Here is a 15,435-nt window from a genome sequence, read left to right as displayed (position 1 = left end):
CTCCATACATGCTACACTTTATACAGACAGAATAGAGCCATGGCAGGCAGGGTGGTCAAGGGCAAATGGAGCCCCCGATCTCTAAGACCGACACGTACTCTATCCACCTTGGCCTTGGGAGGTACGACATACCTACAACTACAATATACCTCCATTACTAATAATACAACTCCAAATCGGCATTTAACCCAGTCATTTAACCCAGTCCTTTAACCCAGTCCTTTAACCCAGTCATTTAACCCAGTCATTTACCCCAGTCCTTTACCCAGTCATTTAACCCAGTCCTTTAACCCAGTCATTTAACCCAGTCATTTAACCCAGTCCTTTAACCCAGTCATTTAACCCAGTCATTTAACCCAGTCATTTAACCCAGTCATTTAACACAGTCATTTAACCCAGTCATTTAACCCAGTCATTTAACCCAGTCATTTAACACAGTCCTTTAACCCAGTCCTTTACCCCAGTCATTTAACCCAGTCCTTTAACCCAGTCCTTTACCCCAGTCATTTAACCCAGTCCTTTAACCCAGTCATTTACCCCAGTCATTTAACCCAGTCATTTAACCCAGTCATTTAACCCAGTCATTTAACCCAGTCATTTAACACAGTCATTTAACCCAGTCATTTAGTCCTTTAACCCAGTTTAACCCAGTCATTTAACAGTCCTTTAACCCAGTCCTTTAACCCAGTCATTTAACCCCCCCAGTCATTTAACCCAGTCATTTAACCCAGTCCTTTAACCCAGTCCTTTAACCCCCAGTCATTTAACCCAGTCCTTTAACCCAGTCCTTTAACCCAGTCCCCAGTTTAACCCAGTCATTTAACCCCAGTCCTTTAACCCAGTCCTTTTTAACCCAGTCATTTAAGTCCTTTAACCCAGTCATTTAACCCAGTCCTTTACCCCAGTCATTTAACCCAGTCCTTTAACCCAGTCCTTTAACCCAGTCCTTTAAGTCATTTAACCCAGTCATTTACCCCAGTCCTTTACCCCAGTCATTTAACCCAGTCATTTACCCCAGTCATTTAACCCAGTCCTTTAACCCAGTCCTTAACCCCAGTCATTTAACCCAGTCATTTAACCCAGTCATTTAACCCAGTCCTTTACCCCAGTCATTTAACCCAGTCATTTAACCCAGTCATTTAACCCCAGTCATTTAACCCAGTCCTTTACCCCAGTCATTTAACCCAGTCCTTTAACCCAGTCCTTTACCCCAGTCATTTAACCCAGTCCTTTAACCCAGTCCTTTACCCCAGTCATTTAACCCAGTCATTTAACCCAGTCCTTTACCCCAGTCATTTAACCCAGTCATTTAACCCAGTCATTTAACCCAGTCCTTTAACCCTTTAACCCAGTCCTTTAACCCAGTCATTTACCCCAGTCATTTAACACAGTCCTTTAACCCAGTCATTTAACCCAGTCATTTAACCCAGTCCTTTAACCCAGTCATTTAACCCAGTCATTTAACCCAGTCCTTTAACCCAGTCATTTAACCCAGTCCTTTAACCCAGTCATTTAACCCAGTCCTTTAACCCAGTCCTTTAACCCAGTCATTTAACAGTCCTTTAACCCAGTCCTTTAACCCAGTCATTTAACCCAGTCATTTAACCCAGTCCTTTAACCCAGTCCCCCAGTCCTTAAACCCAGTCCTTTAACCCAGTCCTTTAACCCAGTCCCAGTCATTTAACCCAGTCCTTTAACCCAGTCCTTTAACCCAGTCCCAGTCATTTAACCCAGTCCTTTAACCCAGTCATTTAACTCAGTCCTTTAACCCAGTCATTTAACCCAGTCATTTAACCCAGTCCTTTAACCCAGTCCCAGTCCTTTAACCCAGCCATTTAACCCAGTCCTTTAACCCAGTCATTTAACCCAGTCATTTAACCCAGTCCTTTAACCCAGTCATTTAACCCAGTCATTTAACCCAGTCCCAGTCCTTTAACCCAGTCCTTTAACCCAGTCCTTAATTTCACCCAGTCATTTAACCCAGTCCTTTAACCCAGTCCCAGTCCTTTAACCCAGCCATTTAACCCAGTCCTTTAACCCAGTCATTTAACTCAGTCCTTTAACCCAGTCATTTAACCCAGTCATTTAACCCAGTCATTTCACCCAGTCATTTAACCCAGTCCTTTAACCCAGTCCTTTAACCCAGTCATTTAACCCAGTCCTTTAAACACCCAGTCATTTAACCCAGTCCAGTCATTTAACCCAGTCCTTTAACCCAGTCATTTAACCCAGTCCTTTAACCCAGTCATTTAACCCAGTCATTTAGTCCCAGTCATTTAACCCAGTCATTTAACCCAGTCATTTAACCCAGTCCCAGTCATTTAACCCAGTCATTTAACCCAGCAGATACTGTATGTATAATGTACCTCAAAGATGATCAATTTAACTGATACCGCAGTGGGCCTGTTGACTGTTAGAACAAATAAAGCCTTGTTTCAATGGAGCCCGAGCACACTGCCTCTTGTTAAACAGGCCCTGAATGTCACATTGACCGGGTGTGTTTGCCTCTGTGCACCAGTCCTCTGGCAGAGGGATACAAAAGGTCATGTAGCACCTCCAGAGTGGTAATTGCAAAGCCTTTGGGTACTGTAGTTCTGCTGATCATGTGGAATGTGGAATGCTACGTTTTCTCACAGAAACATACACACACAGCAGTATTGTGGTAGGTTATGTCAACTGAATAAAAGTTGAAACACCCTCTAGAATTATGGTAATTTACCATTTCTATTCACTCATTCTCTCACTCACCTTAAAGCCCAAAGGGCCACCTCCAAACCTCTGGCCCAGGCTATACAGTTGAAGTTGGAAGTTTACATACACTTAGGTTGGGGTCATTAAAACTTGTTTTTCAACCACTCCACAAATTTCTTGTTAACAAACTATAGTTTTGGCAAGTCGGTTAGCACATCTACTTTGTGCATGACACAAGTAATTTTTCCAATAATTGTTTACAGACAGATTATTTCACTTCCAATGGGTCAGAAGTTTACATTCACTAAATTGACTGTGCCTTTAAACAGCTTGGAAAATTCCAGAAAATGATGTCATGGCTTAAGAAGCTGATTGACTCAAATTATGTCAATGAGCCTATTGGAGGTGTACCTATGGATGAATTTCAAGGCCAACCTTCAAACTCAGTGCCTCCTGGCTTGACATCATGGGAAAATCAAAAGAAATAAGCCAAGACATCCTTGGGAGCAATTCAAACCACGTTCATCTGTACAAACAATAGTACGCAAGTATAAACACCATGGGACCACGCAGCCATCATACCGCTCAGGAAGGAGACACGTTTGGTCTCCTTGAGATGAACGTACTTTGGTGCGAAAAGTGCAACTCAATCCCAGAACAACAGCAAAGGACCTTGTGAAGATGCTGGAGGAAACGGGCCCAAAAGTATCTATATCCACAGTAAAACGAGTCCTATTTCGACATAACCTGAAAGGCCGCTCAGCAAGGAAGAAGCCACTGCTCCAAAACCGCAATAAAAAAGCCAGACTGGTTTGCAACTGCACATGGGGACAAATATAGTACTTTTTGGACAAATGTCCTCTGGTCTGACGAAACAAAACCAGAACTGTTTGGCCATAATGACCATCGTTATGTTTGGACGAAAAAGGGGAGGCTTGCAAGCCGAAGAACACCATCCCAACTGTGAAGCACGGGGGTGGCAGCATCATGTTGTGGAGGTGCTTTGCTGCAGGAGGTATTGGTGCACTTCACAAAATAGATGGCATCATGAGGTTGGAAAATTATGTGGATATATTGAAGCAACATCTCAAGACGTCAGTCAGGAAGTTAAAGCTTGGTCAAAAATGGGTCCAAATGGACAATGAACCCAAGCATTCTTCCAAAGTTGTGGCAAAATGGTTTAAGGACAACAAAGTCAAGGTATTGGAGTGGCCATCACAAAGCCCTGACCTCAATCCTATAGAACATTTGTGGGCAGGATTGAAAAAGCGTGGGCGAGCAGGCAGGCCTACAAACCTGACTCCGTTACACCAGCTCTATCAGGAGGAATGGGCCAAAATTCGCCCAATTTATTGTGGGAAGCTTGTGGAAGGCTACCTGAAACGTTTGACCCAAGTTAAACAATATAAAGGCAATGCTACCAAATACTAATTGAGTGTATGTAAACTTCTGACCCACTGGGAATGTGATGAAAGAAATAAAAGCTGAACTAAATAATTTTCTCTACTATTATTTTGACATTTCACATTCTTAAAATAAAGTGGTGATCCTAACTGACCAAAGACAGGGAATTTTTACTCTGATTAAATGTCAGGAATTGTGAAAAACTGAGTTTAAATGTACATGGCTAAGGTGTATGTAAACTTCCGACTTCAACTGTATATAATGCAGTAACCACTTCCTATGTTTCTACCTACTACTATTACCTACCTACCTAGAAAAATGACTAAGGACATTTACAGTACCAGTCAAAAGTTTGGACACACCTACTCATTCAAGGTTTTTAAAATTTATTTTTTTACTATTTTCTACATTGTAGAATAATAGTGAATACATCAAAACTATGAAATAACACATATTGAATGATATAGTAACCAAAATTGTTAGAACATTTTAAATATATTTTATATTTGAGATTCTTACTAGCCCTTTGCCTTGACAGTTTTGCACACTCTTTTCATTCTCACAACCAGCTTCATGAGGTAGTCACCTGGAATGCATATCAAATAACAGGTTTGCCTTGTCAAAAGTTCATTTGTGGAATTTCTTTGCTTCTTAATGCATTTGAGCCAATCAGTTGTGTTGTGACAAGGTAGGGGGGTACACAGAAGATGGCCCTATTTGATAAAAAAAAAATCCATATTAAGGCAAGAACAGCTCAAATAAGCAAAGAGAAATGACAGTTCATCATTACTTTAAGACATGATGAACTTTTAAAGTTTCTTCAAGTTCAGTCGCAAAAACCATTAAGCGCTATCATGAAACTGGCTTTCATGAGGACCGCCACAGGAAAGGAAGACCCAGAGTTACCTCTGCTGCAGAGGATAAGTAACAGACACATCTCAACATCAACTGTTCAGAGGAGACTGTGTGAATCAGTCCTTCATGGTTGAATTGCTGCAAAGAAACCACTACTAAAGGACACCAATAAGAAGAAGAGACTTGCTTGGGCCAAGAGACACAAGCAATGGACATTAGACCAGAGGAAACTTGTCCTTTGGTCTGATGAGTCCAAATTTGAGATTTTTGGTTCCAACCGCCATGTCTTTGTGAGACACAGAGAAGATAAACGGATGATCTCTGCATGAGTGGTTCCCACCGTGAAGCATGGAGGAGGAGGTGTGATGGTGCTTTGCTGGTGACACTGTCTGTGATTTATTTAGAATTAAGGCACACTGAACCAGCATGGCTACCACAGCATTCAGCAGCAATACGACATCCCATCTGGTTTGCGCTTAGTGGGACTATCATTTGATATTCAACAAGACAATGACCCAAAACACACCTCCAGGCTGTGTAAGGGCTATTTGACCAAGAAGGACAGTGATGGAGTGCTGTATCAGATGACCTGGCCTCCACAATCACCTGACCTCAACCCAATTGAGATGATTTGGGATGAGTAGGACCGCAGAGTGAATGAAATGCAGTCAACAAGTGCTCAGCATATGTGGGAACTTGGAAGAATGTTGGAAAAGCATTCCAGGTGAAGCTGGTTGAGAGAATGCCAAGAGTGTACAAAGCTGTCATCAAGGCAAAGGGTGGCTCCTTTGAAGAATCTGAAATCTAAAATATGTTTTGATTTGTTTAACACTTTTTTGGTTACTACATGATTCCATATGTGTTATTTCATAGTTTTGATGTCTTCACTATTATTATACAATGTAGAAAATAGAGAAAATAAAGAAAAACCCTTGAATGAGTAGGTGTGTCCAAACTTTTGACTGGTATTGTATATGGATATGTCATGCTATAAGGGGGGCAGATTTATTGTCTGATCAGAGTTCTATAGGGTCAATAGTTAGTTCAATAGGGTCACTAGTTAGTTCAATAGAGTCCCACTCATCCATTCACTCAAATACAGACGCACTAGCGTTATGCTAGGTCAGGCTAACTTCTGTGGTGCCTAGGCCTCTGCTCCAGTGACAATAGATACAAATAAACACTTACCTGCATTAAGACTTGGCCTATCAGTGAGCACTTACCTCCACTGCATTGTGTCCACTGTTCTCATCCAGGTCCTGCTTGCCTGTCAATCAAAATGACACCAACATAAGAGCTGACGGAAACATGAGGCCAAAATCAATGGCGTGTGTATGTTTTTGGTTTTATTGTCCTTGTGGGGACCAGATGTCCTTACAAGGATAGTTAAACAAGGAGATTTCGGACACTTGGGGACATTTCACCGATCCCCACAAGGAAAAATACTATTTTAGGCTTAGGGGTCAGGGGTTACGTTTAGGGGTTTGGGGTTAAGGTTAGGTTAGGTTAAGGGTTAGGTTTACGGTAAATAGCATTTTTAATGGGAAACAATTGTTTGGTCCCCACAAGGATAGTAAAAAAATGTGTGTGTGTGTGTGTGTATGAGAGCATGTGTGTCTGGAGAGTAGTATGTTTCACAGTATTGCATGTTAGCTTAGGTTAGGTGCACAAACACATGTGTACACAGACACACACCTGACGGGGAGCCCTGTTTGCTGCGTAGCTCCAGAGTGCCATTGTTCTTAGCTGATACTCCCTTCGAGCCCTGCTGTTTCTCCAACTCCCCTACACAGGACAGAAGACTGTCATCAGAGAGAGAGAGAGAGGGAGAGAGAGACAGACACAGCGGGAGAGTGAGAGAGTGAGTGAGAGAGAGTGTGAGAGAGAGAGAGAGAGAGAGACAGACAGACAGACAGACAGACAGACAGACAGACAGACAGACAGACAGACAGACAGACAGACAGACAGACAGACAGACAGACAGACAGACAGACAGACAGAGGGAGAGAGGGAGAGAGACAGAGGGAGAGAGACGGACAGAGAGAGAGACGGACAGAGAGTGTAACGAACAGAGAGTGTGTAGGGGAGGGATGGGTTGGAAGGAAAGGAAGAGAGGAGAGAGTAAGAGGGAGGGAGAAATGGGGTGAGGCTGAGAGAAAGAGTGGTGATAGGGAGAGAGAGAGGGAGGGAGGGTGACGAAAGAGGATGAGACGGACAGAGACAGAAGCACCAACAGTGACGGACAGTGAGAGAGGAATATAAACAACAACTGCAGAAGAGATAGAGAGTGAGAGGAAGATAAAGAGAGAGACAGAATGAGTGACAGGGGCACAGACAGAGGGAACAGCATGTGCAAGGGAGACAGACAGACATAAAGAGAGACAGAGAGTAACAGCAGCAGAGACAGAGAGTAACAGACAGACAGACAGACAGACAGACAGACAGACAGACAGACAGACAGACAGACAGACAGACAGTAGAGACGGAGACCGTGACAGACAAAACAGAAGAACAAGTGGGGGCGAGTCCTCTGCCTCCTCCCTAGAGTCACTCAACTCTACACGGTGTCCCAAATGGCACCTTATTCCCTATGGGGTCTTGTCTAAAGTAGTGCACTGCTTAGGGAATAGGCTGCCATTTGGGGCACCGCTGTGCGGTTGATGATGATTGCCTGTCATTTCCATTGGCGAAGGCTTAATGTTGCTGTGTCCCCACTGACTGCTTGGTTCTGTAATTCTGCTGCAGCTGTACTCCAGTAGGATGACTGTGCAGAATAGTTGAGTCCTTTTTCAAGTCTCTTTCCTCATGAGAAATAGTCGGGAGTGTTGTGTGTGTCTGTTTTTTCATGTGTGTTTGTGAGTGAGTCTGTGAATGTGTGTGTGTCTGTGAATGTGTGTGTGTCTGTGAATGTGTGTGTGTCTGTGCATGTGTGTGTGTCTGTGAATGTGTGTGTGTCTGTGAATGTGTGTGTGTCTGTGAATGTGTGTGTGTCTGTGAATGTGTGTGTGTCTGTGAATGTGTGTGTGTCTGTGAATGTGTGTGTGTCTGTGAATGTGTGTGTGTCTGTGAATGTGTGTGTGTCTGTGAATGTGTGTGTGTCTGTGAATGTGTGTGTGTCTGTGAATGAGTGTGCTTTCTTGCTCCAAACTCAGGTGACCTTTTGAGTCACAGCAACATCCCCCAGCGTATCTCCAGTCCAACGGAGGAAAAAAAGGGATGAAAAAAAGAAATAGCTCATCCAAAATAATGTATGAATCATCCATCCCTCCATCCACACAGGAATTCCCTTTCATTTCTCAAAGAGGAGAAATAAACAATAAAAAAATGGAATAGGCCGCCGCAGGCTTATTTACACGAGTGCTAACAATGGGGCGCCTTCGTAGAGGAGGGGAAGATGTCCACCGTGTGTGTGTGTGCCAGTGATTGTGTGTGTGTGTGTGTGTGCCAGTGATTGTGTGTGTGTGTGTGTGTGTGTTCATGCATTGGCACTTGACTTTGTCTGAAAATGGGGGTGCAAAAGCTTTTAAAACTGTTTCTGAACAGGAGGAACCCATTTTTCTGAACAGAATACAACGATTTTTCGTAGGTTTTGCCACAATAAATGATATTGAAAAGGTGTTTTAATAACTAGATTACTAATCTCCCCCCCTGACAATCACACCTCAAATAATTAATTGAAAGTCTGAAACTGGAGTTTTGCATTTAAATTTGGTCATTGATCATGTTCCCATAATAATAATATTACAAACATATTATTAACTCATCATTATTATCATTAAACTTGTGTACAACAACCATAGTGAGTAGGCTACATACACTGAGTGTACCAAACATTTTGCCCTCAGAACAGCCTCAGTTCATCAGGGCATGGATCTCTACAAGGTGTGGAAAGCGTTCCACAGGGATGCTGGCCCATGTTGACTCCAATGCTTCCTACAGTTGTGTCAAGTTGGCTGGATGTCCTTTGGGTGCTGGATCGTCCTTGAAACACACGGGGAACTGTTGAGCGTGAAAAACCCAGCAGCGTTGCAGACAGTGGAGGCTGCTGAGGAGAGGACGGCTCATAACAGAGACTGTAACGGCTCGAACGGAATGGCATCAAACACCTGGGAACCATGGAAACCATGTGTTTGATGTATTTGATATCATTCCACTCCAGTCATTCCCATGAGCCTGTTCTCCCATATTAAGGTGCCACCAACCTCCTGTGGTTGCAGTTCATGACACACACCGGTGTGTCTGGTACCTTCTACCATACCCCGTTCAAGGGCACAAATACACAATTCATGTCTCAGTTGCCTCAAAGCTTAAAACTCCTCCTTTAACCTGTCTCCTCCCCTTCATATTTAACCTGTCTCCTCCCCTTTATCTTTAACCTGTCTCCTCCCCTTCATCTTTAACCTGTCTCCTCCCCTTTATCTTTAACCTGTCTCCTCCCCTTCATATTTAACCTGTCTCCTCCCCTTCATCTTTAACCTGTCTCCTCCCCTTCATCTTTAACCTGTCTCCTCCCCTTCATCTTTAACCTGTCTCCTCCCCTTTATCTTTAACCTGTCTCCTCCCCTTCATCTTTAACCTGTCTCCTCCCCTTCATCTTTAACCTGTCTCCTCCCCTTCATCTTTAACCTGTCTCCTCCCCTTCATCTTTAACCTGTCTCCTCCCCTTCATCTTTAACCTGTCTCCTCCCCTTCATCTTTAACCTGTCTCCTCCCCTTCATCTTTAACCTGTCTCCTCCCCTTCATCTTTAACCTGTCTCCTCCCCTTCATCTTTAACCTGTCTCCTCCCCTTTAACCTGTCTCCTCCCCTTCATCTTTAACCTGTCTCCTCCCCTTCATCTTTAACCTGTCCCCTCCCCTTCATCTTTAACCTGTCTCCTCCCTTTAACTTCATCTTTAACCTGTCTCCTCCCCTTCATCTTTAACATCTTTAACCTGTCTCCTCCCCTTTATTTTAACCTGTCTCCTCCCCTTCATCTTTAACCTGTCTCCTCCCCTTCATCCCTTCTCCTCCTTTATATTTTAACCTGTCTCCTCCCCATATTTAACCTCTTTTCATCTTTAACCTGTCTCCTCCCCTTTATCTTTAACCTGTCTCCTCCCCTTCATCTTTAACCTGTCTCCTCCCCTTTATCTTTAACCTGTCTCCTCCCCTTCATCTTTAACCTGTCTCCTCCCCTTCATCTTTAACCTGTCTCCCTGTCTCCTCCCCTTCATCTTTAACCTCCCCCCCTTCATCTTTATCTTTAACCTGTCTCCTCCCCTTCATCTCCTGTCTCCTCCCCTTCATCTTTAACCTGTCTCCTCCCATCTTTAACCTGTCTCCTCCTCCCCTTCATCTTTAACCTGTCTCCTCCCCTTCATCTTTAACCTGTCTCCTCCCCCCTTCATCTTTAACCTGTCTCCTCCCCTTCATCTTTAACCTGTCTCCTCCCCTTCATCTTTAACCTGTCTCCTCCCCTTCATCTTTAACCTGTCTCCTCCCCTTCATCTTTAACCTGTCTCCTCCTTCATCTTTAACCTTCATCTTTAACCTGTCTCCTCCCCTTCATCTTTAACCTGTCTCCTCCCCTTCATCTTTAACCTGTCTCCCCTTCATCTTTAACCTGTCTCCTCCCCTTCATCTTTAACCTGTCTCCTCCCCTTCATCTTTAACCTGTCTCCTCCCCTTCATCTTTAACCTGTCTCCTCCCCTTCATCTTTAACCTGTCTCCTCCCCTTCATCTACACTGATTGAAGTGGATTTAACAGGTGAGATCAATAAGGGATCATAGCTTTTTGCCTTTTCATTTTATACACCAGTGGTGCAACTAGTGCTTTCTTTCCACACTGAACCAAAACAGTGGCGGCTGTGAAGCAAAACTTTCAAACCAAAAACAGGAATCTTGTGGAGACAAAATGCAATCTGTTAATTATTATATCAGGTGCCTGTGTGTATGTATGTGTGTACACGCTAGTGTGTATGTGCACATGTGCATGTATCCTGTGCTAGTGTGTATGTGCACATGTGCATGTATCCTGTGCTAGTGTGTATGTGCACATGTGCATGTATCCTGTGCTAGTGTGTATGTGCACATGTGCATGTATCCTGTGCTAGTGTGTATGTGCACATGTGCATGTATCCTGTGCTAGTGTGTATGTGCACATGTGCATGTATCCTGTGCTAGTGTGTATGCGCACATGTGCATGTATCCTGTGCTAGTGTGTATGTGCACATGTGCATGTATCCTGTGCTAGTGTGTATGTGCACATGTGCATGTATCCTGTGCTAGTGTGTATGTGCACATGTGCATGTATCCTGTGCTAGTGTGTATGCGCACATGTGTATGTATCCTGTGCTAGTGTGTATGTGCACATGTGCATGTATCCTGTGCTAGTGTGTATGCGCACATGTGCATGTATCCTGTGCTAGTGATGTGCTTGGATCCTGTGCTAGTGTGTATGTGCACATGTGCATGTATCCTGTGCTAGTGTGTATGCGCACATGTGCATGTATCCTGTGCTAGTGTGTATGCGCACATGTGCATGTATCCTGTGCTAGTGTGTATGCATGTGTGACTTCCCTAAAGAAAACAGACAAACTCGCAAAACACACACACAAGCACTAGCACACACACAAACACAAACACCACTCTCCTCCACATCTCTTCTCCCTGACTGCTTTCAGGAGAGCTGCCCTCTACTTTCTTCTTGTTTTGTCCAGAGTGTTTGGCTGCTCTGTACCAGAGAACACTAACAAAAGGTCAGTGGCCAGGGTCTCTGTCAGGAATCAGACTGGGAGACAAACACAAACACCACTCTCCTCCACATCTCTTCTCCCTGACTGCTTTCAGGAGAGCTGCCCTCTACTTTCTTCTTGTTTTGTCCAGAGTGTTTGGCTGCTCTGTACCAGAGAACACTAACAAAAGGTCAGTGGCCAGGGTCTCTGTCAGGAATCAGACTGGGAGACAAACACAAACATGCCAACCCTGTCCAATTTTTTAGAGCACCAGACGCGCTCGGCAAATTGGAGATTCAACTGGCACGCATAGCACATGCTGGAATGGGGCCCCCACGCTCCTGCACGCTCTGTTTGTGAGTCTGATCGCAATTATAGAATTGTATCAAATCAAGTCCATACAAGGTTGGAATACTTTCTTCCCTGACAGCATCCCATGTACACACATGATAAACGTCACTAACAACATGGAGATAGAAAGAACACACAAAGGGCCTTTATTCTTGGACGTTTTGAAATGTTAATAAACAAATAATAACACGTTATTTGTTTAGATACAAAATGTACAAACGTCTTAGCCGCGATTTAAAAAAGCTGCTCTGTTTCTTTCAGTCTCCTCACTCTCATCGTCTGACATTGCTTTACTGACTGGCTGCAACAACAATGATTTGTTAAATTAGCTGCTATTTTGTTTGGGACCTATGCTTACTTGTTTTCCAGGAGCACACGTGCTTAGACAAACATAATGGATCACACATGGTTCAGTTCACTCCTCTGAAAAGGTGTTTACAAAACAGAAACATAAGTACAGAACATATCAAATAAATATATGTGTTGTGGAATTAGCACAGATGGTCAGTATGTTTATTCCATTCCCTGTACAGTGTAGAATGGAGATAATTATCTATAACGTTTTTCATAGCACATGACCCCAAGTTTAGTCTCTATAGTAGAGGAACGCTTGTCACCTCTCAAACAGGGCCAGTTGACAAGTATTGGCTTTTTAGACACGGTTCCTAATCAACTCTAAAAGCTAAATCATTTTGAAAACATAAAAACAAAAACAAATGATCACATGGACACAGACGGCAAACTGGCCACACAAAGTTTATCTAGGCTACCGCCAAGGGAATCTGACCGCTGTTGTAAAGGTGCCTCTGGTATTTCTTTGCAGCGCATACATCATTTCAGATTTAGGAAATTGATAAAATCTCAAATCTAGTGCAAAGGCATTTTAGAAGCATAGCCTCTATAGCTGATACCGGACACTCATTCATTCTTCATTGCGCAGTCTTCTAAACTCCCAACTCCATTTAATGCCAAGATGGTTATATTTATTTTTGATTATACTTTTGTACTGCTTTTTGTGACGTGGATCATAGTTACAGGTTGCGTGATTATCGTAATGTTACGTGGGAAAAAAACAACTTAATGGGACGAATAATGAAATATCACACTCGCACAAATGAGACCAGTTATTTTTCGTATTTGCATTTAATTTATTTCACTAGCAAATGCAAGTGAACTGCTGGCACTTTAGAAACCACTGAATGTCCATCTTCTTAGCTTGAAACAATTAGTGTTTACCTTTCCACAGCACACAGAGTCGAAAATAGATTTGTCAATGTGTTCACGTACAGCTGACAGTTGGCAAACTCAGCATCATAACAAACAGGAGGAGGGGCTGTAGTATTCCCATAGCGGGCATTAATATCAGAATGACACTGGGTAGCTACTTCGAATAATGATTCATCTCCATGTCCGTTGACACAAACTCCCTACATGTCTGTGTGTTGCAGCTCGAGAATCGGGATGTTAGATTTACTCAGTGGAATTATTTTTTATTCAAATGTAAAACAAATACAACATAAAAATAAGGCCCTATTCATTTCTGCGTACTTTTAACTCGGATCTCGTACCTGCGTACATGGACAGAGAATTGCGTAGTTGGAACGCAAAGACATGATCACATGGAACTATCTTCCATATCCATTTACTCAGCAAACAGCAAAATATCCTTTAAACGTGGATTAAACAACATCTCATGGAACAGAGGGGACTGTGAGGACACACACACACAGAGACACTTTTAGTTGTGTTGCTTGTATATGGTTGTATTTTAAATGTGTGTGACTGTCCTACTGTCTATCATTGAATCAGTGTCATGTTTATAGTGTTTTTGTGGAACCCAGGAAGAGTAGTTGCTGCTTCTGCTAAGGATAATGGAGATCCTTATAACCAAATAATAAACAATTAAACACAAACATGTACACATGCACACACACTCAGGCAGACATGCACACACACTCAGGCAGACATGCACACACACTCAGGCAGACATGCACACACACTCAGGCAGACATGCACACACACTCAGGCAGACATGCACACACAGGCAGACATGCACACACATGCACACACACTCAGGCAGACATGCACACACACTCAGGCAGACATGCACACACACTCAGGCAGACATGCACACACACTCAGGCAGACATGCACACACACTCAGGCAGACATGCACACACACTGAGGCAGACATGCACACACACTCAGGCAGACATGCACACACACTCAGGCAAACACATACACACAGACACACACGCACACACACACGTCCCGAGTCCCCCAGGCAGAATAGAAACACAACCGTTCCCTGACTCTTGTTTTTCAGAAACGCATCAGAACAGAGTGTATGATCTCAGTATTGGGAGCATGAATAATTGTATCTTTGGTGTAGTCGTTGATGTTAGAGATACAATAATGTAATTTGTATGGGTGCGAGGAGGAATATGAGCATGAACACAGTTTGGTTATGTAATAACATCAACGTATACAAAGACATGCACACACAGACACATGCATGAAGACACAGACACATGCATAAAGACACAGACACATGCATGAAGACACAGACACATGCATGAAGACACAGACACATGCATGAAGACACAGACACATGCATGAAGACACAGACACATGCATGAAGACACAGACACATGCATGAAGACACAGACACATGCATGAAGACACAGACACATGCATGAAGACACAGACACATGCATGAAGACACAGACACATGCATGAAGACACAGACACATGCATGAAGACACAGACACATGCACACGTAGACAGACTGTTGACATCTTCCTCTCCCCATTGTTAGCACTTACGTAAATAATCCTGCGGCACCCTGATTCCATTTTCTCCTTTTTGAGAAATGAAAGAGAATCTCTGTGCGGATGGATGATTCATACATTATTTTGCATGAGCTGTTTCTTTTTTCCCTTTCCCTCTTCACCTGAGTTTGGAGCAACGGAGTACACACACACACACACACACACACACACACACACACACACACACACACACACACACACACACACACACACACACACACACACACACACACACACACACACACACACACACACACACACACACACACACACACACACACACACCTCATCCACAGTACTCACATTCAATGCGTATCTGTTCCATCTCTGACACCTCAGCAATGGACTCCTTCAGATCTTCTAGAAACTTGAGCAGCTCCTCGGCGCTCTGAGCACAGAAGTTGAGCACCTGCTTCTTGTCTGAGCCAAAGGGTGAGATGATGGTGATGCCATGGGGGTAGTCTGAGGTGGAGAGATGAGAAGGAGATTACTTTTTTTACATAATAGTGTTGGCTAATAAGAAGGATGAAAGGATATCGCCAAATGTCTTCCTCATATCGATATCCAATGATATTGGTGCCCACCA

The 15,435-nt window shown here is 43.4% G+C and overlaps 1 pseudogene; it reads right to left on the bottom strand.

Moving 5' to 3' along the window:
• The window catches only part of LOC127927155 (IQ motif and SEC7 domain-containing protein 3-like), a 98,338-nt pseudogene that overhangs the window by 6,838 nt on the left and 76,065 nt on the right, over positions 1 to 15,435 (bottom strand).

Source organism: Oncorhynchus keta, unplaced genomic scaffold (genome assembly GCF_023373465.1).
Source record: "Oncorhynchus keta strain PuntledgeMale-10-30-2019 unplaced genomic scaffold, Oket_V2 Un_contig_963_pilon_pilon, whole genome shotgun sequence".
NCBI lineage: Eukaryota > Metazoa > Chordata > Actinopteri > Salmoniformes > Salmonidae > Oncorhynchus > Oncorhynchus keta.
This window is presented reverse-complemented; position numbering and strand designations above follow the sequence as displayed.